At 39.3% G+C, this 26,428-nt stretch overlaps 1 pseudogene; it reads right to left on the minus strand.

Annotated features, from left to right (window-relative positions):
* Positions 1-24,987: 24,987 nt before the first annotated feature.
* Positions 24,988-25,469, minus strand: LOC147463117 (uncharacterized; annotated as a pseudogene).
* Positions 25,470-26,428: the final 959 nt, after the last annotated feature.

The following is a 26,428-nucleotide window of genomic DNA, read 5'->3' on the forward strand; positions in this document are numbered from 1 at the left end:
AGAATATGCGCGTGTTAAGGTCCACCACTTGTCCAACCTATAAGGCTACATCTTAAAGGTTATTCTTTATTACCACTTGGAGTGACCATGATAGGTTTTACATGGGGGTTTGGTTCCAAGGTCCACCACTTGTCCAAGCTAACTCTATTGAAACATAGAGAGAAACAAAGGTCCACCACTTGTCCAAGCTAGGGTCCATTGAAACATGGAGAGAAGGATGCTCCACCATTTGTCCAAGATAGGATCCATTGAAACATGACGAGAAGCAAGCTGCACCATGTCTCCAAGATGCTAGGCTCCATCGAAATACATTAAACCCACGATATTTCGTAGATGAGGGGTTTACATTCAAGGTCCACCACTTGTCCAAGCTATTCTTGCTAGTAGCCTGAGTGGTTTGGTCTCAAGATTCACCACTTTTATTAAGAATATGTGGGTGTTAAGGTCCACCACTTGTCCAACCTATAAGGCTACATCTTAAAGGTTATTCTTTCTTACTACTTGGAGTGACCATGATAGGTTTTACATGGGGGTTTGGTTCCAAGGTCCACCACTTGTCCAAGCTAACTCTATTGAAACATAGAGAGAAGCAAAGGTCCACCCCTTGTCTAAGCTAGGGTCCATTGAAACATGGAGAGAAGGATGCTCCACCATTTGTCCAAGGTAGGCTCCATTCAAACATGAGGAGAAGCAAGGTGCACCATGTCTCCAAGATGCTAAGCTCCATTGAAAAACATTAAACCCACGATATGTCGTAGATGAGGGGTGTACATTCAAGGTCCACCACTTGTCCAAGCTATTATTGCTAGTAGCCTGAGTGGTTTGGTCTCAAGATTCACCATTTTTCCACTCTATGTCATTATATTAAGAATATGCGCATGTTAAGGTCCACCACTTGTCCAACCTATAAGGCTACATCTTAAAGGTTATTCTTTATTACCACTTGGAGTGACCATGATAGGTTTTACATGGGGGTTTGGTTCCAAGGTCCACCACTTGTCCAAGCTAACTCTATTGAAACATAGAGAGAAACAAAGGTCCACCACTTGTCCAAGCTAGGGTCCATTGAAACATGGAGAGAAGGATGCTCCACCATTTGTCCAAGATAGGCTCCATTGAAACATGACGAGAAGCAAGCTGCACCATGTCTCCAAGATGCTAGGCTCCATCGAAATACATTAAACCCACTATATTTCGTAGATGAGGGGTTTACATTCAAGGTCCACCACTTGTCCAAGCTATTATTGCTAGTAGCCTGAGTGGTTTGGTCTCAAGATTCACCACTTTTATTAAGAATATGTGGGTGTTAAGGTCCACCACTTGTCCAACCTATAAGGCTACATCTTAAAGGTTATTCTTTCTTACTACTTGGAGTGACCATGATAGGTTTTACATGGGGGTTTGGTTCCAAGGTCCACCACTTGTCCAAGCTAACTCTATTGAAACATAGAGAGAAGCAAAGGTCCACCCCTTGTCTAAGCTAGGGTCCATTGAAACATGGAGAGAAGGATGCTCCACCATTTGTCCAAGGTAGGCTCCATTCAAACATGAGGAGAAGCAAGGTGCACCATGTCTCCAAGATGCTAAGCTCCATTGAAAAACATTAAACCCACGATATGTCGTAGATGAGGGGTGTACATTCAAGGTCCACCACTTGTCCAAGCTATTATTGCTAGTAGCCTGAGTGGTTTGGTCTCAAGAGTCACCACTTTTCCACTCTATGTCATTATATTAAGAATATGCGCATGTTAAGGTCCACCACTTGTCCAACCTATAAGGCTACATCTTAAAGGTTATTCTTTATTACCACTTGGAGTGACCATGATAGGTTTTACATGGGGGTTTGGTTCCAAGGTCCACCACTTGTCCAAGCTAACTCTATTGAAACATAGAGAGAAACAAAGGTCCACCACTTGTCCAAGCTAGGGTCCATTGAAACATGGAGAGAAGGATGCTCCACCATTTGTCCAAGATAGGCTCCATTGAAACATGACGAGAAGCAAGCTGCACCATGTCTCCAAGATGCTAGGCTCCATCGAAATACATTAAACCCACGATATTTCGTAGATGAGGGGTTTACATTCAAGGTCCACCACTTGTCCAAGCTATTATTGCTAGTAGCCTGAGTGGTTTGGTCTCAAGATTCACCACTTTTATTAAGAATATGTGGGTGTTAAGGTCCACCACTTGTCCAACCTATAAGGCTACATCTTAAAGGTTATTCTTTCTTACTACTTGGAGTGACCATGATAGGTTTTACATGGGGGTTTGGTTCCAAGGTCCACCACTTGTCCAAGCTAACTCTATTGAAACATAGAGAGAAGCAAAGGTCCACCACTTGTCTAAGCTAGGCTCCATTGAAACATGGAGAGAAGGATGCTCCACCATTTGTGCAAGGTAGGCTCCATTGAAACATGAGGAGAATCAAGGTGCACCATGTCTCCAAGATGCTAGGCTCCATCGAAAAACATTAAACCCACGATATGTCGTAGATGAGGGCTTTACAGTCAAGGTCCACCACTTGTCCAAGCTATTATTTCTAGTAGCCTGAGTGGTTTGGTCTCAAGATTCACCACTTTTCCACTCTATGTCATTATATTAAGAATATGCGCGTGTTAAGGTCCACCACTTGTCCAACCTATAAGGCTACATCTTAAAGGTTATTCTTTATTACCACTTAGAGTGACCATGATAGGTTTTACATGGGGGTTTGCTTCCAAGGTCCACCACTTGTCCAAGCTAACTCTATTGAAACATAGAGAGAAACAAAGGTCCACCACTTGTCCAAGCTAGGGTCCATTGAAACATGGAGAGAAGGATGCTCCACCATTTGTCGAAGCTAACTCTATTGAAACATGGGGGGTTTACATTCAAGGTCCACCACTTGTCCAAGCTATTAGTGCTAGTAGCATGAGTGGTTTTGTCTCAAGATTCACCACTTTTTCACTCTATGTCATTATATTAAGAATATTAGGGTGTTAAGGTCCACCACTTGTCCAACCTATAAGGCTATATCTTAAAGGTTATTCTTTCTCACCACTTGGAGTGACCATGATAGGTTTTAAATGGGGGTTTGGTTCCAAGGTCCACCACTTGTCCAAGCTAACTCTATTGAATAATAGAGATAAGTAAAGGTCCACCACTTGTCCAAGCTAGGGTCCATTGAAACATGGAGAGAAGGATGCTCCACCATTTGTCCAAGATAGGCTCCATTGAAACATGAAGAGAAGCAAGATGCACGATGTCTCCAAGATGCTAGGCTCCATTGAAATACCTTAAACCCACGATATTTCGTAGATGGGGGGTTTACTTTCAAGGTCCACCACTTGTCCAAGCTATTATCGCTAGTAGCATGGTTTGGTCTCAAGATTCACCAGTTTTCCACTCTATGTCATTATATGAAGAATATCTGGGTGTTAAGGTCCACCACTTGTCCAACCTATAAGGCTATATTCTAAATGATATTTTTTTTGGCCACTTGGAATGTGCATGATATGTTTTACATGGGGTTTTATTCCAAGGTCCACCACTTGTCCAAGCTAGATCTATTACATATATATTATACATACAATATTCAACTAGATTTCCTACCTATCATGTCCAGTAGCATGGATGCTCTAGCTTGAAGGTCCACCACTTGTCCAACCTATACTCTCTTATGTAAGGGAGATCTCGCTATAAATTCAAAACCTTCCCGCCTAAATTTAAAATATCCCTCCCAAATCTTAAATATCCCGCCTAAATTTTAAACTATCCCGCCCAAATTTTAAAATTCAAACTTTTTTATAAAAATTTAAATTTTACTACTTAAATTTAAAATATTCCATGCAAAATTGATTTTAAATTCAAGTTTACCACAAAAAGATATCATTATACCACCTAAATTCAAATATGCAAACCTCAAATCATTATATTGTACATAAATTCAAACAAATTCAAATTAACAAGCCTAAACTGATATTAGTTTGCATAGATATGAATTTATCACACCTAAATTATGTCACCATGTTAGAGAGAGTGGTTAGAGAATTTGAACAAGGTCCACCACTTGTCCAACCTAGATACCAAGAAGGATTGAGTGTACAAGGTATTGTTTGGAGGTCCTTATAGTCCATTGGTCTCAAGGTCCACCACTTGTGGTAAGGGTCACCAAAAAGTGTATATATTCATCCAAAGAAATACACGTATTTTTGGTCTACATGTCCTAGTTTAAACCATTTATGTCCATTAGGTGTATCACTAAACAACACTACTATTTTTGAGAAACAGAAGTTACAATCATATCTACAAATGGATTAGAGGAAAATCAGCTCAGCATACATCCAGAACTCGCTACAAGAATCGACTTTAACAGATCACGCAAGTAAGTCTTCCATTCAATTTTACTAGTATTACAATGTGTTAGTTATTTGTGATATTTATGTATGTATATATACTATGTGTGCATATCATAATTAAGTGTAATTGTGTATCTGCATTATGTATGAGTATTACAATGAAATAACACAAATATACATACATACACATAGATAACACATACGCACACATACATGAGCATGTATTTTCAAGAGAGAGATAGCAAATACAGAGATAGATAGATAGAGAGAGAGAGAGAGAGAGAGAGAGAGAGAGAGAGAGATAAATAACTGTTTTTTAGAGAGAGGAGAGAGTAAGATAACAGATTTCACTGTGTTTATGTATGTGGAAGAGAGGAAGACGATGTATGGGAATATGTGCACGTATTTTCAAGAGAGAGACAACAAGATAACAGATTTCATTGTGGTTATGTATGTGGAAGTGAGGAAGACGATGTGTGGGAATATGTGCATGTATTTTCAAGAGAGAGACAGTAAGATAACAGATTTCACTGTGGTTATGTATGTGGAAGAGAGGAAGACGATGTGTGGGAATATGTGTATGTGTGCGGGGATACTTTTAAACTATGTATCTCTGTCTTTTGACGAGAGAGTGTGTGTGCAAGAAGAGTTATAGAGAACCATCTTCTCTATATGGAGAAAGACAGAGAGTGAGAGAGAGAGAAATACCTGTTTTTTCTCTATTCGTGAGGTGTGCAATGTCTCCTGAGAAGACTGCCCGATCCTGCCCTTCTGGAAAGCGTTGTGTACGCTGCTGTTTCTTTGTCTTGTGCGCGAACTTTCAATCCTGTGCACTCCACCTGTGTGTTGTGTACGATGCCGAGCTTGCTCCTCTACGCGCGCGCATGAGGGTTTTGAACTTGAGAGTTTTGAGCGTCAAAAAGCTGTTGAGCCCACTTTGGTAGTGGCTTTTCCTGTGATGCTGCACAGGTTGGTTAGATTTATTTGAGTCATCATCAGACAACTCCTCCTCTTGATTTTTTACCTGACTTTGTTCTGGCGCATGGTGAGTTATTTCTTCATTTGATGAGAATGTGGACGAACCTGGTTTCTCCACCATATGTGGCCCTTCTTCAAATACCACATCCGAACTAGTGAGTATTTTCTTTGCTTTGGATCATAGAGTCTATAAGCCTTATACTCTTCACTCTATTCGAGAAATACGTACTTCTTACTTTTGGCTTCTAACTTTGTAATCAAGAATATGTGCATAACAAAAACACCCAAATGTTTTGAAATGCAAGACTGAAGGTTTCTTACCAAAATAGGCTTCTTGAGGCATTTTCCCTTTCAAAGCCTTTGTGTAGCTTTGATTGAGAATGTACACTATTGTACTTACTGCTTCGGCCCAAAAGGAATCTGGCATACCCTTGGCTTTGAGCATACACCTTGCCATTTCAACCACCATTCGATTGTGATGCTCGACAAATCCATTTTGTTGTGGTGTGTAAGATGAGTAAGAAGCTTCTTCACCCTCTTTCCTGTTTAATTTTCTATAAGCTTTTGCCACATTTTAAACTTTCCAAAAGCTTTAGACTTCTCATGAATGAAATACACCCACATCTTTTTACTAAAGTGGTCAACTAACAGCACAAAGTAGAAAGATCCACCCAAAGCGGATATAGACATTTTTCCACAGTGATTTGCATGTACCAACTCTAGAGGAGACTGAGCTAGATTACTACTCTCTTGTAGAAGTGCATTTCTTTGTTGCTTGCCCATCATGCAAGCTTCACAAACTTCATTCATATCTGAGATTTGAGGCATGTCTGCCACCATCCTAGATTTTTGCATCTCTTTTAGCACAGCAATGCTTAAGTGATCAAATCTCTCATGCCATAATTGAGTTGTACCTTTTTCTGTAGTGATCGCAAGTGCAAAAAGTTTGTAGATGTTCACTGTGGTACCAGTAAATGTACTCACACGATCAAAGCTCCAAAAAAAATAAAAAATGAAGACCGTAGGAAGGGAAAGAATAGAATGCTACACACCTATTCCAGAGCTAGTTTGGGTTCCAAGGAAAAACCAGTCCATTTGGCTTAGCTTAGGAAAGAGGGAGTTCCATGAAGCTTCTAGCTCCTCATGTAATGCATCCATAGAGGTAAAAGCTTCTACACAACCTCCACCTACCATAGGTAGCCTCCATGAAACTACAACAGATTTGACACCTCCCATTGTTCAATTATTATCTGATGCACTACTTCAAGTTCGTTCATGGGAGAGTACCGTACCACCCTTCCAACTCGATGAGGCACCCAAGGTAATAGAGAACTATTGGCTAAAATCCTCACCTATTACCAGTTGGAATAACTGGTTCCAAAAGATGATGACATCCTTTTAAAGTATGATCTACCCAAGGAAGGGAGGAGTCTTCATTCACGTCAGCCTATTGAATTATTTCCCTCTTATCCTTCTTTCCCTGAACCTTGAGATTTCTAGTTTTAGGGATTGTATATATATAGATAAATAGTAACTAACACCCTAGTTTAAAACAAAACAAAACCAAAAAAAATAGTAAAGAGCAAGAGAAATTAGCAAACAAGTGTGCACAATACTAGTCAAACTCATTGACCCAGACCTACACATGTAACATCAGGTACACTAAAACAGAAACCTATGTCATCAAACACCTAGCCATCCTCTCTTTGTGTTCACAGATATGGTTGATTCTTAAAAATATTATTTTTCCTTGTCCCAAGTAATGCATTTATGTTATCCTCATATTTCTTCTAAATGGGATTCGGTTGAAACACTTGCTTGTGAGAGAAATGTTGAGGAGTTAGAGTGGCTGGTCCGCCTCTTAACTACGATGGATCCCTATTATATTGAGGAAGTTCGCCCAATTGCCCAAGTTTACCCTTTTACCCAGGCTGAGTATGCATGCCTCGTGACATTCCTAATACTATTCACGGAAGAGGATGCGGACGATAATGGTGATTGGCTAGACGAGACACACGGCCTTACCAAAGAGTATTACACCTAGCTTGATGATGAGGATGGAGGTTTATCCTTAGAGCTACCAACTAAGCTCTCCAACCTCAAATTATTTTGATCCTCATCACTCGAGTGATGGAGGGTAGGTAGGATTAGTACGATAGGAGTGTTTCTGTTTTAGAGTTTGGTGATTAACAAAGTTTTTTTCTCCATTGATGGGCCTCTCGAAGGTGGATGTTTGGTGGTGACTATTGTGTAGTTTGTGACTACATAAGGATTCCTTCGAAGGACAACGACAATGGATGTTTACATGTTATAATGAATGTTCTCCATTATATCAGGTGTACTACTTTTTTTTATCTATGCTTTCCACAGTTACATATTTGCAGCTTGTCATTTGAGTTTCTAACAATGCATAAAAGCTATGAAGTTGTGACATTGCCGATTTAGATGCTACAATTTTTTCAAACTTCTAGTACCTTGTTCTTCTCTTTGAGTTTGGTCTATTAGTTGGCTTTAAGTAGGTATTAGGACCTTAGGCTAAACTAAGCCACTTAATTGTTGACTTTAATTCATAAATAGTCTATTAATTGTAGTAATTTTCGGAATGTTTTACGCTATGAGGATATAGTTCTCTCTAGCATATTCCACCTAAGTGTGACTTGTGTTGTGGAAGTCCATGTGTTAACACTAGGTTTGTGTTTGAGCCACTTAACTGGCTTGAGACCTAATAGTGGCTTGGCACACCTGATTCTATAAAATTGACTCTAAGATGGTCTATTTTGCAAGAAACCCTAATGATAGGATATCATTGACGTCCTATAACATAGAGAAAGATTCTATTATACCATTTATCCACAAAAAAGTGTAAATTAAAAAAATTAAGTTCTCTAAAAATAGTTAGAAGCCACTTAACTGGCTTTTAAATTTAGCAGCATAGATGTTTTTCAGGCCTAAAATAAATCGACAATTTTTTTCTAAAATAGTATATGCACAGATTCTCATTGTATACATATCCATGTATTTTTTAAAAAGTTTCGGTGTGCTTTGAAGGTTTTTAAAGCGTGTACATGGGATATCAAAACTTTTGAGAAACTTTTGTTCGATTGTACCTAAAAGATAACTCTTAAAAAATAATATTTTTACATGAAATTATTTATTTCTATTTTTTTTCAACTCCATACATGTCTTGAGAACAAATCCCCAAAAGGTTTCAATGAGATTTTTTGTCGTCTATGAGAACAAGAATTTACAAAAAAGTTGCTTATAGCCACAAAAGTGGCTCATGTTCACACAGCCCTAGTGTTAAGCTGATATTTGAGACCTCGAGTCTCCTTGCTAGTTTATGCTCAAGTTGGTATTTGAGACCTCGAGTCTCCCAGCTGCCGGTATTTGAGACCTCGAGTCCCTCAGCTACTTGTAGCAACTATGACAACAACAAAAAAGCGGAAAAAAAAAGAGAAAAGAGAAAGCAAATAGCACAAACTTCCTTGTATTTTATGTTGATCACACTTAAATGGTATAAGTGAAAAGATCACTAGTCTTTAGACCCCGACGAGCATTCCTTAGATGTCACACAAATCACTCCCAATCAAATCAATGCGCAATGACACCAACAATTTGTGCCCAATCCTCTGATTAAAGTGGAGCTACTACAAGTGAAAGAAAGGCTTTACACTGACATGCAAGTCGAGGGCACAGATCAAGACCAGTGATCAGCAACCTGACGTCAAGGTTGTAGGCTTCTCATCAATGGAGCTGAAAAACAAAGTCACCATGTAGTTCTTGCAAGTGCCAGATAAAGAGAGGAAAATCAGATACCAAAAGGCACTCAATGCGCTTAAAGACCGCCTTGCTAGCCGTCAATCCAAAGACTACTTCAGTTCATAAAGTTGTGTCAAGGGACGACACCGACGAGGAGGGGCGAATGTTAGCCAGCAAGCTAGCACAGATACCAGAATACCATTGTTTGGAGCTCTCATCATTGTAAAACGCTTATTATTTTTGATAAATCAAGAATATTGTAACTCTTCTTTTTTGAGTAAACCTTGTAATTGATGAGCCGCGGCTACAAGCTTCCAGATTGTATCAACCTGTCATTACTTACCTTTAGTTAGAGCTTCCAGATTATTAGTTTTGATCACCAAAAACCTTGGCTAAGGTATAAAAGACAATTTTTGTAAGTTAATCGTAGGTTTGGGATAATGAAATACACAGCGTGAGCTAACGACGCTCACTTCTCTCCTTCTCGCGCTTCCTACTCCCTCCCCGATTGTCACATTGCAGTGGCGTTTGTTACATTGCAACCGCAGGTAAGAGCTCTACGCATTGACGTAAACATATCACACTATTTTGTAGCTTTTGGCATCGCCTATTTTAATATAAGTAGGAATTTACACTTCAAAATCAAAAACTAATCATAGGCAGGGTATTGGGGCATCATTGCTAAGCATGAAAGTGCATTCTGGGTCAAAAATGACTAGGTCAAAAATCCATTGTTGTTAATAATTGCGATTTTGGCACTTGACCTAAAGTGGGGTTTGAGACCATAGGCATGTGTGCTTAGGTCTTATAAACTTTTCCTAGCAGTTTCCTTATGTTTGGATGTCATTTGATGCTGTAACGGATGTGATATGTTTGTCGATGAGCGATTGGCTTTTGGTGATTTCAGTCAGTTGAGTGTAGCTTGAGTTAGATGTGAGTTGTCTGTTGTTTTTTGAGAGATTGACAACCTCTTATAGCCTCTATGCACTAGTTGAGTCAGCTTCATTTCATGGATTAACACTTTAATCATGGTTTCTCGCTAAAACTGCAATAAGATAGGATAGTGAGGTTAGACGCACGTCCCACAGTGGAAGATCTAGGCAAGCAAGCATAAGGGGAAGTGTAGGCTTGATGCGGCCTTTTAAGTACAAAAAGGCTTCAGTATGATTCAATTGGGATGACAAGTCCAAGTGTTCGAAGTGCTCTATCAATGTTTTGCGATGTAGTGCTCAATGTACTCTAGAAGTTGGCCCGGATGGCTCATCAAACGGAGCCACGGGGTGCAAGATATTAAAAAATGACCGCTTTCGATCGGATTTTGCAACTTGGGCTTGGGTTTTGTGAGCACTAAGTAGCGAGCTTGTGAAAATGGCAGGGGAGGAAAGGTTTTTGAAATCCTTGTGTGGATCTTCACTATCGCTTCCTCCTCCTTTTGCCATGGGATCCTTGAGCCACCCTTTTTAGATGTCTTTCTTGTGTGTTGTGTGCTTAGCTTGTAGCCCTGTAGCCATTAATTGCATATCCTATTGAAAAAAAAGACTATATTATCTATGCACAATGAGGTACTACTATTACGACTTAGATAGAGGAAAATCATTTCTAGGTGAACCATAAATAGAGAAAGTGAAGAGTATGAGAAGAGAGAATTCCTATTAATGTTTTAAGTAGCCTTTATAAACATATTTGCATTTTGTGTATGTATTGAATATCTTAGTGTTTTCTTTCTTTTTATGCCATCTCTTTATTTTTTTTGCAAAACTCACATTTGTGAGTGAATTATATTGATCAACCCAAAAATTACAAGGTCTTGTCATGCTCGTCTTGAGCCATGAAATCATCTAGGGACCATTATTACATCGTCTATCAGGGCAGCCTCCCCTACCAACCCGCCCCCTTATCCTTGATACACCCCAAGCATCGATCTGACCCAATCCCTCTTTCCTGAAACTTCACCCCCATCGATAGAGCACCCCAAATTACCTTCCATAAAAATACCTTCATGTGTTGCGCAACCTTTGGCTGTCAAATGTTCTCCATTACTTGCTCCCACCTTTCCTCCGGCCATTGTTTTTTCCATATCTTGTTAAGGGGGCTAACCAATTCTTCTTATGCGTCATCGTATGATAAATGTCTTAGGATGGGGTTTCCATAAGAGACTGCTTCCAGGCCATTTCCAGGAATTCCAGTCAAACTCTGAATCACAGATTGGCATCACTATATTTTCAAGCTCTTTCATCACTTTGTGGACAAGCAAGACCTCCAAGATATTAATTTGGTACTCGGTAACCAGAAGTTCAATGGTTTTGCAACTCTTATTGTCACTGTCCCAGAAGTGCCCCAGTCGATTCAAACCCTTATTATTCAGCTTCCTGGCTGTCTCTGTCCAATAGGGAATTTGTGGCGGATCTACAATTTTGGAAAGTCAGGGGACCAATGCAAAATGGAGTTCTTGAAGTATCTGGTTTCTTCCCCCCACTTTAAGACTCCTGCTGCTCTATTGCATTTTCTTACCAATTCTCCTGAGCTACCCCTCAATCTTAGGGTAGACCACGTCGAGGCTAACCATTTGTCATGAACCTCCACCCCTCTCCACTTTCCACCTTTTGACCCAAGTTTAGCTACTTCTATCATATCTTTGATCTTGACAACCCAAACTTGATCCTGTTATTGGATGCAACAAGATTTTGCATGGGCCGTAGGGTTGAGAATTTTGAGGCCTCTTTGATTCCCCGGCCGAGCAACGCTTCCCAACGGGCCCATTGCCATGGCCTGGATGATTTTGTGTTGTTTTTTCATAAAAACCTTTTTACTGGTTTTAAGAACTCTTTCTAATGACACTTAGCCATCTTCAGAAGCGGGCTAGTGAAGGCAATATAAGAGAATCATAAAGGCATTTATCACTTTTAACCGACTTGAGAATGAGAGAAGAGCATACTCCCACCTACTCATTTTTGTTTTGATGTTTTCAAGCACCCACTCAAACCTTTGCTTGTGAGTTATGTCCACCCCCAAGGGGGCTCCCAGATGTCTGAAAATATTCCCTTTTTTGACAATCTCACCCAACCAGTCAGAAGGGTCAAATGAGTCATTTTTCAATAGGGAGATCAGCCTTGAATTCTCTATATTACAATGGGACCCCGAAGCTACTATGAATATTTGTACATCTCCAGAGCTTTCCTAATGACTTGGGGGCACGCCTGCAAGAAGAGGAGAGAATCATTTGCAAATAGTTTTGCTAGGAGTTTGCTATTTCCTGGTAAAACAAGTCCTTGCAACTCCCCTCGTTCCATACTATCTTTGAGCGTCATGATTAAAGGATGTGATCCTATGGAAAAAGGCAGGGGGGCCAGAGGGAGTCCCTGCTTAATAGACCTTTTGACCTCAAAAGAGCCCACAACTCTATCATTGAATAAGAGCTCTGACTGGCTTCCAGCCCCCAGTACACTTACCAGATGACATAGGCGAGGCCCAAATCCCAGAGCTTCCATGAAGGCTTCTATATATGTCCATATTATTCTATCATAAGCCTTAATTACCCAGATCCAACTGTAGCAGAATGCACTCTTGCTTTGTGACAGTCGCGTATTGAATGCCCACCATTGCTGCCAAGATGTTATTGTAAATGGACCTTCCTTTGATGAACCCATGTTGATGGGGAGAGATGATCTTGGTTAGTAAGGGGGCTAGTCTGAGGGCTACAACTTTAGCAATAATTTTGCAGGCCACTGACATCATCGTTATAGGGCACCAATGTTTCAGTTGAGAACAACAAATCTGTTTTGGGATGGGTTTGATAATCCCTCTCTTTACACTTATCTCCAACGACCCTTCAGACAACCTTGTGATTGGTACCTTGAGATCATTTTAAAATTCTCTATTGAATTCCACGTACGTCATCCCATCCCAACCATGGAACTTTTCCTTGCCAAGGGCTTTCAATGCTAGTGAACATTCGTCTTTGGAAAATGCCCTTTCCAAGCTATTTGCTTTTGAGTGGGGAATCTTCTTCTTGACACTCTGAAGTAAGGTCCCTTTGGCTTCTTCCACTTCTTGAGACTGGATCTGTGGTTGTCCAATGATTTGACTAAGATAGCTCAACATGAGACCAGTTATCTCATCCTGGTTATGAACTGCTGTCCCTTTCTCATCATAGAGCGAGCGGACGTGGCCCCGGCTCTTCTTGATTTTTAAAGCCCTAAAAAAATGAGCTTGATTAGAGGCTTCAGGTTGAAGGAAATTCTCCCTGGAGAGAAGCCTTGCCTTTTTTATATCTTCTAACTACTCATTAGCAAGGTTAGATTTGGCTTCCAGCCATCATTTGTGCTCATCCTTAGTAGCAAGCCCATTGGATTTTTTGGAGGTAAGCAATTGTACCTCCGTTCTAAGATGCAGAAGGTGTACCTCCCTAACTTTGTTGATTTGGGGGCCCACAGTTTTCATTGCTTTCTGGATGCTCCGAGCAAAGAGGTCCCATGCATTGTGTTTGTTGAGGTCGACATATTTTTTAGCTTACCCAGTGCTTTCTTGGTCAGATTCCCGAAAAGAGGGTCTTTGAATAGGTTTTGAATAGGTGTGCCCCTGTTACTAGCTGTGTTTTCCCACCTCTTGGGATCTGCTCCTCCCCTGTATTCTTCTTAAAATGTATGTGCAGAGGCATGTTATCCAAAAGGCTTTTTGTTGGGACTACCTTCATCTCCATCAATGACGGTATGGAGTCAGCTAGGTGTGAGCAATAGCATATGTCCAGCCTAGAGGCAGTGGGACATACTCGAGGCGTGTGTAGGTGAAACCAGGCGTGCTGTTCCATGAGCCGACTTCCCATAAGCCGATCATCGCCCACTTTTTGCACAAATAGTGCTTCACCAAAAGACAAAGGTATATACTAGACACAATCAAAACATACAATGTTAAAGCCTATGCATCTCAAGTGAATGCCCAATGTGATCCTAGTTAACTATTTTTCTTTTAGGTATTTATTTTAGTTATTGGACAAGATTCTACATAGGGAAATTTCCTTTAGGCAATATATAAGCAACCAAATGCCCCCATTGTATAATCACTAATTCATTTCCCAATCGGTTGGTGCAACAAGTGCGCTCTCTATCTCTCTCTCTCTCTCTCTCTCTCTCTCTCTCTCTCTCTCTCTCTCTCTCTCTCTCTCTCTCTCTCTCTCTCTCTCTCTCTCTCTCTCTCTCTCTCTCTCACTCACACACACACACACACACACACACACATGCATCTCTCATTTGTTTCCGCTTTTGCATCATTGACTTTGACATGGTATCAAAGTAGGGTGAGATAAATCGTGTTGCGTTGGCTTGTGGACCACTGATGCTTTTAAAATGTAAAAGATCTCCTTCTGCATATTTTTGCTCAACTAGTGGAGCATTTCAAAATGGTGCTCTTCCCCTATTGAGTAGTGTTCACTACATTGTCTCAGAATAGGTGAGTTGAGGAACCTCTGTTGTGAGTTTGAAAGTAGCTTTTTAAAACTTTGTGGTTGCAAGACTTTGCTAGAAAAGCAAGGTTGTTGGAGTACATGCTCTAAGGATGATAATTGCCCTAGCATTCTAAAATGCTTTTCTTTGGGGCAATTTTGGGCGATACTTGTAGGCTCACTTAGTCTAGCATTTTAAAACACCTTTTGCAAGCCCATGTGCCAGCTAGCCTTTAGTACATCCAAAGGGGCTCCTTGAGATGCTTGGTGAAGCAAAGACCCCAGTTGGCTAGCATCCCATGAGGGCTTGGGAGACAAGATCTTTAGGGACTTCTAAAGTGTTGTGGTGTGCAAAGACTTGAAGGGGCTTGTACCATGCAATGGCGCCTCCATGCTCAAATGCCAACGATAAGCTAAGCAACGACAACTATGCCCATTGGAATTTGGTCAAGGAGCTTTGGTTATCTACAAAAGGTTTATAGAACATTTTCAATGGCATGAAGATGCAATCCAGAAGGGATAGTAGCAATTGGTACATCCAACTTTGGGATAAGGAGTATCTCACATCAACGTTGACTGGGATGCGAGCAATGCAAATGTTATGTCGGCCAAATGTTGGAGAGTCACTCTCTATAGCTATATAGACTATGAAAACTACCATTGGAATGTGGTCTAAACTCATTGGAATGTTTATGCTTGCAAATCATGAAGGAAAATCTTGAATTTGCGGCTCTTTTCTCTATTGAGGAGGAATCCATCTTAAATCTCTCAAGGCAAGGTTTGAGTTTCAGGATAAGGTGGAGAAGAACTTGCTGCTTCAAAAACTACAGAGAAGTTCAAGAGCCAATGCTTTTTATAACTATTAAAAGCATGGTAATTTGTGTCGGGATTCCAAATCCGAAGGCAAAGGCAAGTGTGATGAGGAAAACAATGACAATGACTTAGCAAAGGACTCGCAAAAGTTTGTCAATGTGGTACAGTCTACACTAGCAAAAACTCCATTCTTCTTGTCAAGTGGATATTGTCCCAACATGCTTCACCAAGAGAGAGGCTTTTGTGACTAGGAAGGGGGAAAGGAAGCTCCATATACATGATTTGGACACATATGTCAGAATTCAAGTTATCTATATTTGAACCCACATGTCAAAGTTCAAGGAACATGCATCTAGCAAGGAGCTAACATGATGTAAGAAAAACACTATGGACATGTGCACAATCCATTGTTGTTGGCCAAATTGTAGACAAGATGTGGTCCAAAGTTCATTGTCTTGGAAAGTTTGGATGTCATGTGTTCATAGTTTATGAATGGGTATTCTTGGACATAGCGTGGTCTATAGTTCAATTTTCTATGAGGTAAACAGTGCTCATGGTGGCAGTCTTCTCAAGTGACAAATTGGTGAAATCAAAGGTGTATTTTGTACTCAAGGAGCAATGCTGGGGTGTCCATGGTAGCATCTTCATCTAGTTGTTCTTCCTACACATTCACTAGAAGCTACATAGAGGGTGTTGAAGCTTATGCATCTCAAGTGAATGCCTAATGTGATCCTAATTATTATTTGCCTTTTAGGCAGTTATTTTACTTATTTGATAAGTTCTAGGTAGTGAGAATTCCTTTAGGTAGTATATAAGAAACCCAAAGCCCCCATTGTATAATCATGAATTCATTTCCCAATTGGTTGGTTTAGCAATCTCCCTCTCTCTCTCTCTCTCTCTCTCTCTCTCACACACACACACACACACACACACACACACACATACACACACACACACACACACACACACATTTGCTTTACATTTCTACATTGTCAACTTTGACATAACAATCTAATGTAGAAGAGGCATAAAGTGAGCTTGAGTGATTACAACTAGACAAAGGTGCACCAATTTATAGTCGCGCAAGGTTTGCACTAATCATTTTGGCATGCCTTCAGCTTGTGCAATTTTAGCGTGAAGATACTCACATCATGTAAATCTACATTAGGAAAATAGTTTCCTATAATACCTTTGAGACCTACATAGGCTACATATGTGCCTCATTATAACTCACATTTGTACTCCTAGAATGAAAGAGAGGTGACATCACATCATATACATTTTGTGAAGTAATACATATCTTTAAGATACATCCTAACAAGTTTGAATTGTGTCTTCCACAATAAAAAAATATTGAATAACTAAGATATAAGTTGTTTGTAGATGCTAAAACTTGTATCCTTTGCTTTCCATACTATAACCAACAAAAAAATTCATAATCTTATCATCCAATCCTATGCATTGCTGCTCAAGAACCAAGGAAAAAGACAAGAAACCAAACACACTCAAGTGACCAATATATTGCTTCTTGCCATGCCAAGCCTCATATGGACTGATAGATTTCATGGATTTAATGGGATACCTATTTGATACATACACAATATGCATGATAGCCTCAAGCCAAAACATGTGGCAAGTATTGGATACTGATCATACATAGAATTTCCATAAGTATCCTAATTTTCCTCTGAGAAAATTTATTTTTATGAGGGATATATAGCATTACACATTATTTTTTTATCCCACAATTTTCTAGAAATGGATTGAATTCTTTAAATGTATACTCCCCCATGGATCAAAGTGAGGGGTGCCCATTGTACAACGGGCTATACAACTATATATATTTTAGCCATAAGAAAAAATTTATTGAAGCACATAAATACTTTGAAATTTGCCTTATGTGTATATATCCATGCATGCCTAAAGTAATCATTGATAAAAGGCACAAGTACAAATGATTCCCAAAAGATGGAGTATGGATTGGACCAGAAACACCACTATGAGCAAGCTGCAATTTGCAAGTAGGCCGCATGGAGCCATGCCTAGGAAATTTAGGATACTTTATTCTCCCAAAAATACAACCTTCACATACATGTTATGATGGTGCTTGAAGAGAGGGATTCAAATGGAAAAAACATGTATAATAAATTTATGCAATTTAAAAGGAATTCAAATAAAAAACTACACAAGTTTCACATCCCTCTTTCTTATGATCCCCTTTAGCCTTAAGCTTAGAAAATTTCTTGATAAGATGATCATTTGCCTTACAATAATGAAATCTCACTTTATTTTTCTTTTCTCCCAAGGCCTCTCACACATATCACTGCTTGAAGAAGCAATAGTTTTAGGGGAGAACTCGCTACTTTTGCGGAAGCATTAACGGTGCCAATAGTGGTATTCTTGCTTTACTGCGTAACCACAAATGCTTGTTCAACAGTATGTTTCTAAGCCCTGTTTTCTCTATATTGAGCCTATTGCAAAAATACATACACAAGACCATCAAACTTCATCAGGTTTATTATATGTCACAAGCCTAAAGGCGGAAGGAAAATTTGAATAAGAATGTGGCAAAGCATCAAGAAATATTTGATAAGAATGTGGAAAAACATCAAGAACTATTTGAACAAAAAAACTATAAGGAATGACCCTAAGAGTGTAGCAAAGCATCAAGAACTATTTGAACAAGAAAACTATAAGGAACAACCTCACCAATGGCAAGTATCTACTCATTGACATCTTTAAACTCCACAAGAAATACATTCATAGCAAACATACTCCTCATCCATAAACTTGAATTGTAGCTCCTTACACAGGTAAGCAATTTTTGCCAAATTAGGACCTTCATAAAAAGAAGATATCCCATGTTTATTTTGCTATTAATGAGGAGGAAATGAGAAATGGAACACTTAATAGAAAATTCAACAAACACATGAGATTTGTATCCTTATCATCCCATTGTGCTTGCTCAATAATAGGCAAAACAACTCTATTAGTACAACTACTAGAACCTTCACCTGTATCCACAAAACCTTGCCTTACAATTCCCTTTGTTATAAGGAGATGTTGCATCATGTAATCCCAAAGTGTCTAGAGCTATCTCCATCCAATTTGTCCGCACGTGACAATATGCGAGAAACATCATACATGGCTAGTGATTGTACCAAATGCAAAAGTGCCTTCATAGAGGAAAAACTACACAAAACTTAACATGCTATATAGCACAACCCAAAAAGGACTATAAAGTGTCTATTTTGTAAAAATGTACACTATAGAAAAACCTACACAGAAGGACAAAATTATATGTGTAATATTTTAAATAGTGGAAATATAGGTCAAAATGGGCCTAAATCAAAACTTTAACAATACCTAGCTCAATGGTCTCTCCCAAAAAGTTTTGTTTCCTCCTAGTGATGCTCACAAAAGATCATCTAACTCTAAAACGGTGAGCCATGAGTGTGCTAGTGGCACTACACAAGCTGCAAAAGCTTGCTTTGATATCAATTGGTGAAAATATGGTTGTAGGAATGTACACAAAGATGGAGAATAAACTCAACCGTAGCCATGAAGATTGCCCTTCTATAATCAGCTTCATAACTTGAAGCGGCCATAGTAGGTTGCTTCTTGCTCAAACATGATATGCATGAACTGTTGAAGAACCACTTGTGGATACTCATGTATCATAACACACAACCCAATCTAAATCTTAAAAAGCATGTAAATCTAGTAGCAATGATCCCTCCTTAGGATAAAAAAACCCAAGATATAAAGTGCAACTCAAGTAGCGAAAGATCCTTTTAACACCCTGTAATGCTTACACCTTGGGCTATGCATAAATTTGCTAACATATGAGATTGAAAATTGAATATCTGGGGTCATATTGCATACATAAATAAGGCATCCAACAACAGTATGATAAAGAATGAAATCAGCAAGATCTCTAGTATCATGCAGACTCAATTTAAAACTAGTTTTTGGAGTAGCAATAGGTTTGTAGTCCTCAAGTCTAAAATTACATAGTAATGTCTCTATGTAGCTTTCTTAATACAAAGCAATACCTCCATCACACTACTTGAACTGTATGCCCATGTAATGATGCAAAAACCTCAAGTCTTTCATCTTGAAAGTAGCAATCAATTTAGCCTTGAATTTAGCAATGTGCATCACACTCAGATTGGTAATTAGCAAATCATCTACAAATAAAATGACGATGAGATAAACATTACCCTCACATTTGGCATACAAAGTGCTTTCAGTTGAACTATTGTGAAAGCTTTGTTTAACCAAACGCATATCAAATTTCTCACGATGAGACTTCTTCAGCCCATACAAATCTTTCTTGCATTAGCATACTTTTGCTTTTTGTCCTTTCTTGAGAAAACCATGAGTAGCTGTTATATATATTTCCTTAAATATACCAGCATTCAACAAAGTAGTAACAATGTCTGATTAATGTACATTCCATCCAGAATGAGCAACCAATGCACATAGAAAAGGAACAGTAGTCATAGGATAAGTGAGATTCCAACCTTTTGCAACAACAAGTCTAGCCTTGTAGCAATTAATCTCACCATCCAACTTATGTTTCAACTTGTAAAAAAATCCCCATCAAGTACATCTACATCACTAATAGACTGATAGACTAAACCCCATCAAGTACATCTACATCACTAATAGACTGATTTATAACATTTTCAATCAAGTACATCTACATCACTAATAGGCTGATCCGTAACATTTTCAAAACCCCCATAGGCTATGTATGTACCTCATTGGAACTTATATTCAAGTTTCCATTTAAAAGGGTATTAAAGTGTCATAAATGTCATGTGAGCTCACATTACTCCCTGGTACATGATAATAAACACTGAAAAAAATCTTCCACAAATATAGCATCTCGTGTAATTAAAATACCCTTTTTTGTGAATGGTATAACTTGTAACCTTTGTTTTCAGGATTGTAACCAACACAAATGCATTGATAGCCTTATCAACCAAGTTTTTGCACTACATTTGTGGCAGGAAAGAATAAGGTAAACGACCAAAAACATGCACGTAATTGATAGATGGCTTCTTATCATGCCGTGCTTCATAAGGAGTCATAGATTGCAAAGCTCTGGTAGGACATCTGTTAACTAAATAATTAGCACACATGACAAACTCAAGCCAAAATGAATGTAATAAAGCTTGAAATTTGACCATACATTGTGCAATCTCCATAAGATACATGGATTTTCTTTAAGCACCACTATCTTGTTGAGGTTTGTATGGCATTGTACATCGGTATCTTATGACACGACTAGCCAAAAATGCATAAATATATGAGACATATACTCCCCCTTTTGATCTAACCAAAGGGTGCACATAGTACATTTAGTGACACTTTCAGGCACATTCAAATATTGCTTGAAACACATGAACACATTGGGTTGGATTTAAGCAGATACACCCATGCATAATTGTAGTAATAATCAATGAAAGTCACTAAGTATAGGTAATTACCCATGAATGGAGTTCTCATAGGCTAACAAACATCACTATGCACAAGTTGCAACCTGCATATAGCTCTTATTGAACCATCCTTTGGAAACTTTGAGCGTTGCATCTTAATAGCCTTCACAAATATCCTTAGATGCTTCAAGAGGTGGAAAAGAAGAAATCATATCAGATTTCTACAAACACAATAAACTGGAAAGATTCGGATGTCCAAATCATGCAAGCCAAAGTCTGGCATCTGAGCAACCGTTGAATCCATAGCTATTGAAGCAAACTTCTACCCACACTTGTCATACAAAGAGAGCTTATATCGGTCATGGCACAAAATGCCAGATGCAAAAATTTCATCACCAAACTGAGATCATGAACTATATATCCAGCATTTACAAATGTGATAACAAAACCAAGTCTTGCAAGTGCAGATACTAGAAAAAGGTTCTTTTTAATCCTTGGTACATAAAATGCATCAACAATTGTGAAAGAACTACCATTCACAACAATTAGCACAATCTTTCTAACTCTCTTGACCGAATAAGTGACTGTATTCTCGTGATGGACAACATCAAGAGAGGCAAATAAATCTTGATGCAAAGTAATGTGCTTTGTAGCACCGCTATCAAAGTACCAAACATATGACTCTGCATCAATTGACATACATGCATCATGGATAGAAGGATCATAAGTATACTATGCACTAAATGCCTAATCTTCATCTACATCAACATCACAATCTCCATTAATAGAAGATTCTACAATAGTTGCACTAGTGGTAGATCCTGCCTCTTTCTTCTTGGCTTCTTTTGCCTTCAACTTAGGACATTGCTTTATTAGGTGATCATTACACTTACAATAATGGAAACGCATCTTCTTCTTGCGTTTTTCACCATAATTCCTATACGAGTTGCTGCCAACAAAAGCACTAGAAACAGGTGATCTGCTACTCACAAAAGAACCATGAGAAGTGGTTGCATTGCTATTACCACTTTTCTTTGAGCAACAATAAAAGTTTGTTCAACTACACGCTCTTTATCCCTATTCTTTCTTGAATTTTAATCCTGTAATAGCAATGTGCATAATGCATCAAAATTGACAGCTTAAGGGTTTCCTAGGGTCATAAGTCTCCAAGTACTATTAGCAAAGGTCTGATAAGAGTTTGGAAATGCATCAAAAACAGTATCCATGCAGCACAAGGGGACTGCCAAAAATGACTTCACCTATGAATATGCTTCTCAAAAATAACATCTATTTCCTTATCCATATTGTCATTAATAACCCTTAAACCCGTTGGTAGGAAAAGACAAAAAATCTACTTGTACAACAAGCCCTAACTATTTGGCACAAAAGCTTTTAGAATCCATCCAAAATTTGCAAAAAATCAATATCACAGATTATTCACACCTCTCATCAAGCTAAGAAAAGCCCTTGTTGTTGATAGCCTTAAACCCTTCTAAAGCTTCATCTAAAAAACTCATAAGCTATGCATCTTCTCTCGTTGAAGAACCCTTCTCATTATATAGAGAAGCCTCAGACATATGGATGATAAATTTCTCTTCAATCCTCTCACCTTCTTTTGAATACCTTTGCATCATAATACTTACATGCTTCTGTAATATAACATCTATTTCCCCATCCATATCATCATTCAATAACCCTTCAACCCATTGGTAAGAAAAGACAACAAATCAACATGTACCCCCTCTGAATTAGCACTTTCATCATTATTGTCTTCAATAATTAAATACAACACACAAAGATCTTTACCATCACATATTTTGGCTTTAGCATAGAGTTGGAATTCTCTTTTTGCTTCAATATATCATGATGTAGCAAGGATCGACTCAAGATAATAAATAACAAAAAGTTGTAGCAGCGACACATAGGGAAGTTATATATATATCTATATATATATACATACATACATACATACATATATACATATACATATACATATATATATATATATATATATAGAGAGAGAGAGAGAGAGAGAGAGAGAGAGCCCAAATATACAGCAACACCGCACCCCTGAAGAAAGAGCTCAAACCACCTAACTACCCCAAGCTATCTCTTGTTGCATGTCCACAAAAAATCCCAATCTCAATCTCATGGCACCTGATAAAAGGCTCTGTCTCGTTTTGCTGAGTGGATGTCACCTTGTGTTCTTTGACGCCTCTATAAAATAGCCAAAAAAACATTCTCGTAAGATCAACTCAACACATAAGATAATATGATTTTACAAAATCATAAAGTAGTCCCATTACTTGTTGGTTGGGTCGATCAAAATAGATGTTTCCTATATATCTCTACCTGTACACTAATTGTTGTTGTTTAAGTCTTATTTACGTATATTTGTTGTAGCTTTTAAACCATGCTCCTCAAAGTTAGAATGTGCAAAGTTGTAGAGGCAAAGCACAGATATCAACCCAAGTGGAATCTTCAACAAGAGAGTTTTGCTACTTAATGAAAACTTTGACAATACAGTTAAGTTCCTAAGATGCTTGAATCTTTTATTGAAAATGACATGTGGTTTTCTATGGGTCCCTTAAATTTTTCTTAGTATTTCTTTTGTCCACCTTAGAAATCACCCATCCCAATAAAATTCTATCCTTGCCAGAAAAGCATTCACTCATTTTGGTATACAATTTATACTCACGAAGAGTCTCAAAAGTTTTGCACAGCTGTAATGCATTTTTTTTTCATGTTCCAAATAAACAAAAATATCATCCAAGAATACAAGAATATAGACATTAAGATATGAATGACAAATATTTTTGATCAAGCATACGAATGTGGTCAGTGAATGTGGTCAATGCATTAGTGCATTAGTCCTTGAAATGTTCTCTAATTTGATTCTAATTTGATGATACCTAGATCAAAGGTCAATCTTCCAGATTACCTAGGCACCACTCAACTAACTCAACACCTTGTTCGTTCAAGTGTAGAGATCAATTGCATGGTCTAGAGATCTAGGTGAAGGAAGATCACGTTGGTGTAGCCAAAGTATGTCAGCTCTAGAAGATGGCATGGACAGGTGTGTATAGGCAAGCAGAAGCATGGCAAAGGACTGGAGCAGCTATGAAGTTCATGGGATAGCAGGTAGCAGCGGAAGTGTATGCATGATGCGGCTTATAGGCCAAGAAAGGCTCCATAATGTGCTAATTGGGGTAGCAGGTGAAAGAGATGCAAAGTGCAGTTTTGAGGTTCTGAAATGAACAGCTTGAAGTGATGGAGGAGTAGGTCCAGACGGCTCATCAGATCGAGCTATGGAGCCCAAGTTATTGAAGGTTGAAGTTTTGGAGGTTTGCAAATTCTTGCCGGACAGGGCAGCTGGAGACAGGTGGTCCAAGTGCAACTTGGGGTATGGATGTGTAGAGATCAATTCAAGGAGGCTACCCGTCTTTTCAGATTGTGGATCGGAGCCACGGTTTGCAAGATATGGTCATTTGAAGTTTTTTCGGGGCCCGGGTCTGAGCCCACTTGACCGCATTGGAGTACGTGCCATCTGGCATCTTTTGAGCCTCGACAAAGTTCTAGAGTAGAGTGTACATCATATGGAGCTAGAAAGAAGATAGTGCATGACAAACATAGGCCCGAGCAAGGAGATATAGCCGTAGGAAAACTGGGAGTCTTTGCCCGAAGTTGGTTGCAGATGGTTTTTTCCATTTTTGAAAGCTTTGGTTCGAGGACGTCGAGAAGTCAAAGTGTAGGTACAGAGAAGGTGGTTGTAGCCGGCAAAGTGGGGTTTTAGTAAGTTGTTGCGGCTCGGCAATAGTAGGTGGAAGCAGTACATGGGAGCCAGACAAAGTTAGGCCAAAAGGTTTTTGTGCTTAAAAAAAAAGTTAAGGGACCTTTTTGAAACTCAAAAGGCTTGAAGCCTCTTGGAGCTGACACGTGGCGAGGGTGAAAATCCATATGCGAAAGCGGGGGCTGGTAGCTCGGGGGATACAAGCTGGGCCATGGCCCTCCCACTAGCATCCAAAGGAGGAGTGTGGAGCTCTTGGAGCTCGTGGCCTTGGATGCAGCTATGGCGTCCGCGCGACGGGCGCTGCTGTGGCGGTGATGCGGCGGTTTTGAGCGGCGAGCCAGCTAAGGATGGGCGGCACAGGGCGACCACGGCGGTAAGCCCGGTGATGACATGGCAGGCTCGAAAGGGGGGGGGTTCCCGCGGCTCTCAAAGCCCGTAAGTTTTGAAGGAAGAGGAGGGGGGCAATAACGATATCGCTATTGCCTTCCCCCCTCAGGTAAGGGTGAGCCCCACAGCAGAGAGTGAGAGAGAAAATCGGGGAGCATCCAAGTGGTATAAAGCAAAGCCAAAGCCGTCCAAGTTGAGGACCAAGTGGACAAAGCCAAATGCAAGACCAAAAGGGGAGAGATCCGGCCGGCCAAGGTGGACGATGCAAAGGGCAAGTGTGCACACCATGTACATGTTTCCAAAAGCAAACTAGGCCAAGTGTTAACAATGCAAGACAATAATAAAAGAAGCTCTAAGTGAAGGCCACGACAAGAGAAAATCACCTTTTTTTTCTTTTTTTGTCCTCTTAGAGGTACCCCTTTAAAAGGTTGTTAATGAGAAAATTGAAGTGCTTTTTTGCCTGGGTGAGGAAGTTAAAGCTTGAAGCTTGTGTGATGCCAAGCTTTCCATTGAAGCTGCATACATCAATTGTACTACCCTCTATGCAATAATACCAACCGTTTGCCCAATCTCTTGTATTGCTTCTCCCCAATCCCCTCCTTCTCTCTCACTCTTGGTGTGTTAACCATTATTTGCAGAGGGTTTGCCTGCAGTTTGAAGGGTACTTTCTAGAGTGCAGATTAGGGGTGTTTTGTGAGTCAGAACGGGTGAGTTAAGCAGCGTGGGTGCGTTTGTGTTGTGGGTGTTCTTGTGCAAAGAGTGAGGTAGTTGTTTTGTATGCGAAGGTATAATTGTTTGTGCAAATTAGTCGATGTGAAGGTGTTTTTTGAGAGGTTAGGGGTGCTGTGGAATCCCTGAGCTATAGAGAGGCAAGTATTGTGTGTGCTGGTTGTGTTCCCTATTCCCCCTCTCCAACGTATGTCAACCAAAAATGTGTCATGAAACTAATCCAGAAGTGTTTTTCAACGTACTAAAGATTTGTGGTCCTTTTTTTCCCTCTACGATCTCATGAGAAAACACTAAGAATTTTTCACATGCCTACCTAACACCTCTTATAAGTTTCACTGCAAAAACCGAGATTGATTTTGATTCCCTCTCGATAGCTTTAATTTTATGGTCATGTCCTCAAAATCTATATTCTTTTTTTACAAGAAGCAACATCCTGATCCAAAGATAACCAGCTCATTCCTAGTTTGACATCAAGAACATTTACATCAAGAACATTCACATCAATCACATAAAAGTTGCCAGAATATTTGTTCCTTGTTAAGTGTGAAGAACACATTCTCAAAATGTCCACATATGTACTATTTCTTTCCATCGGATAACTCTACACACCGTTTCATGTTAGAGTCCAATGTTGATTTCAATTTTTGTGCAAGCTTAAATGAAACAACATAATATGTTCTACCCAAATTATTTAATAACTTCACTTTTTCAGTGTATATCTACCCCATAGATTTTATGACAAAATCTTTGA

The sequence above is a fragment of the Adiantum capillus-veneris genome, chromosome 2 (genome assembly GCF_014529385.1).
Source record: "Adiantum capillus-veneris isolate H3 chromosome 2, ASM1452938v2, whole genome shotgun sequence".
NCBI classification, from domain to species: domain Eukaryota; kingdom Viridiplantae; phylum Streptophyta; class Polypodiopsida; order Polypodiales; family Pteridaceae; genus Adiantum; species Adiantum capillus-veneris.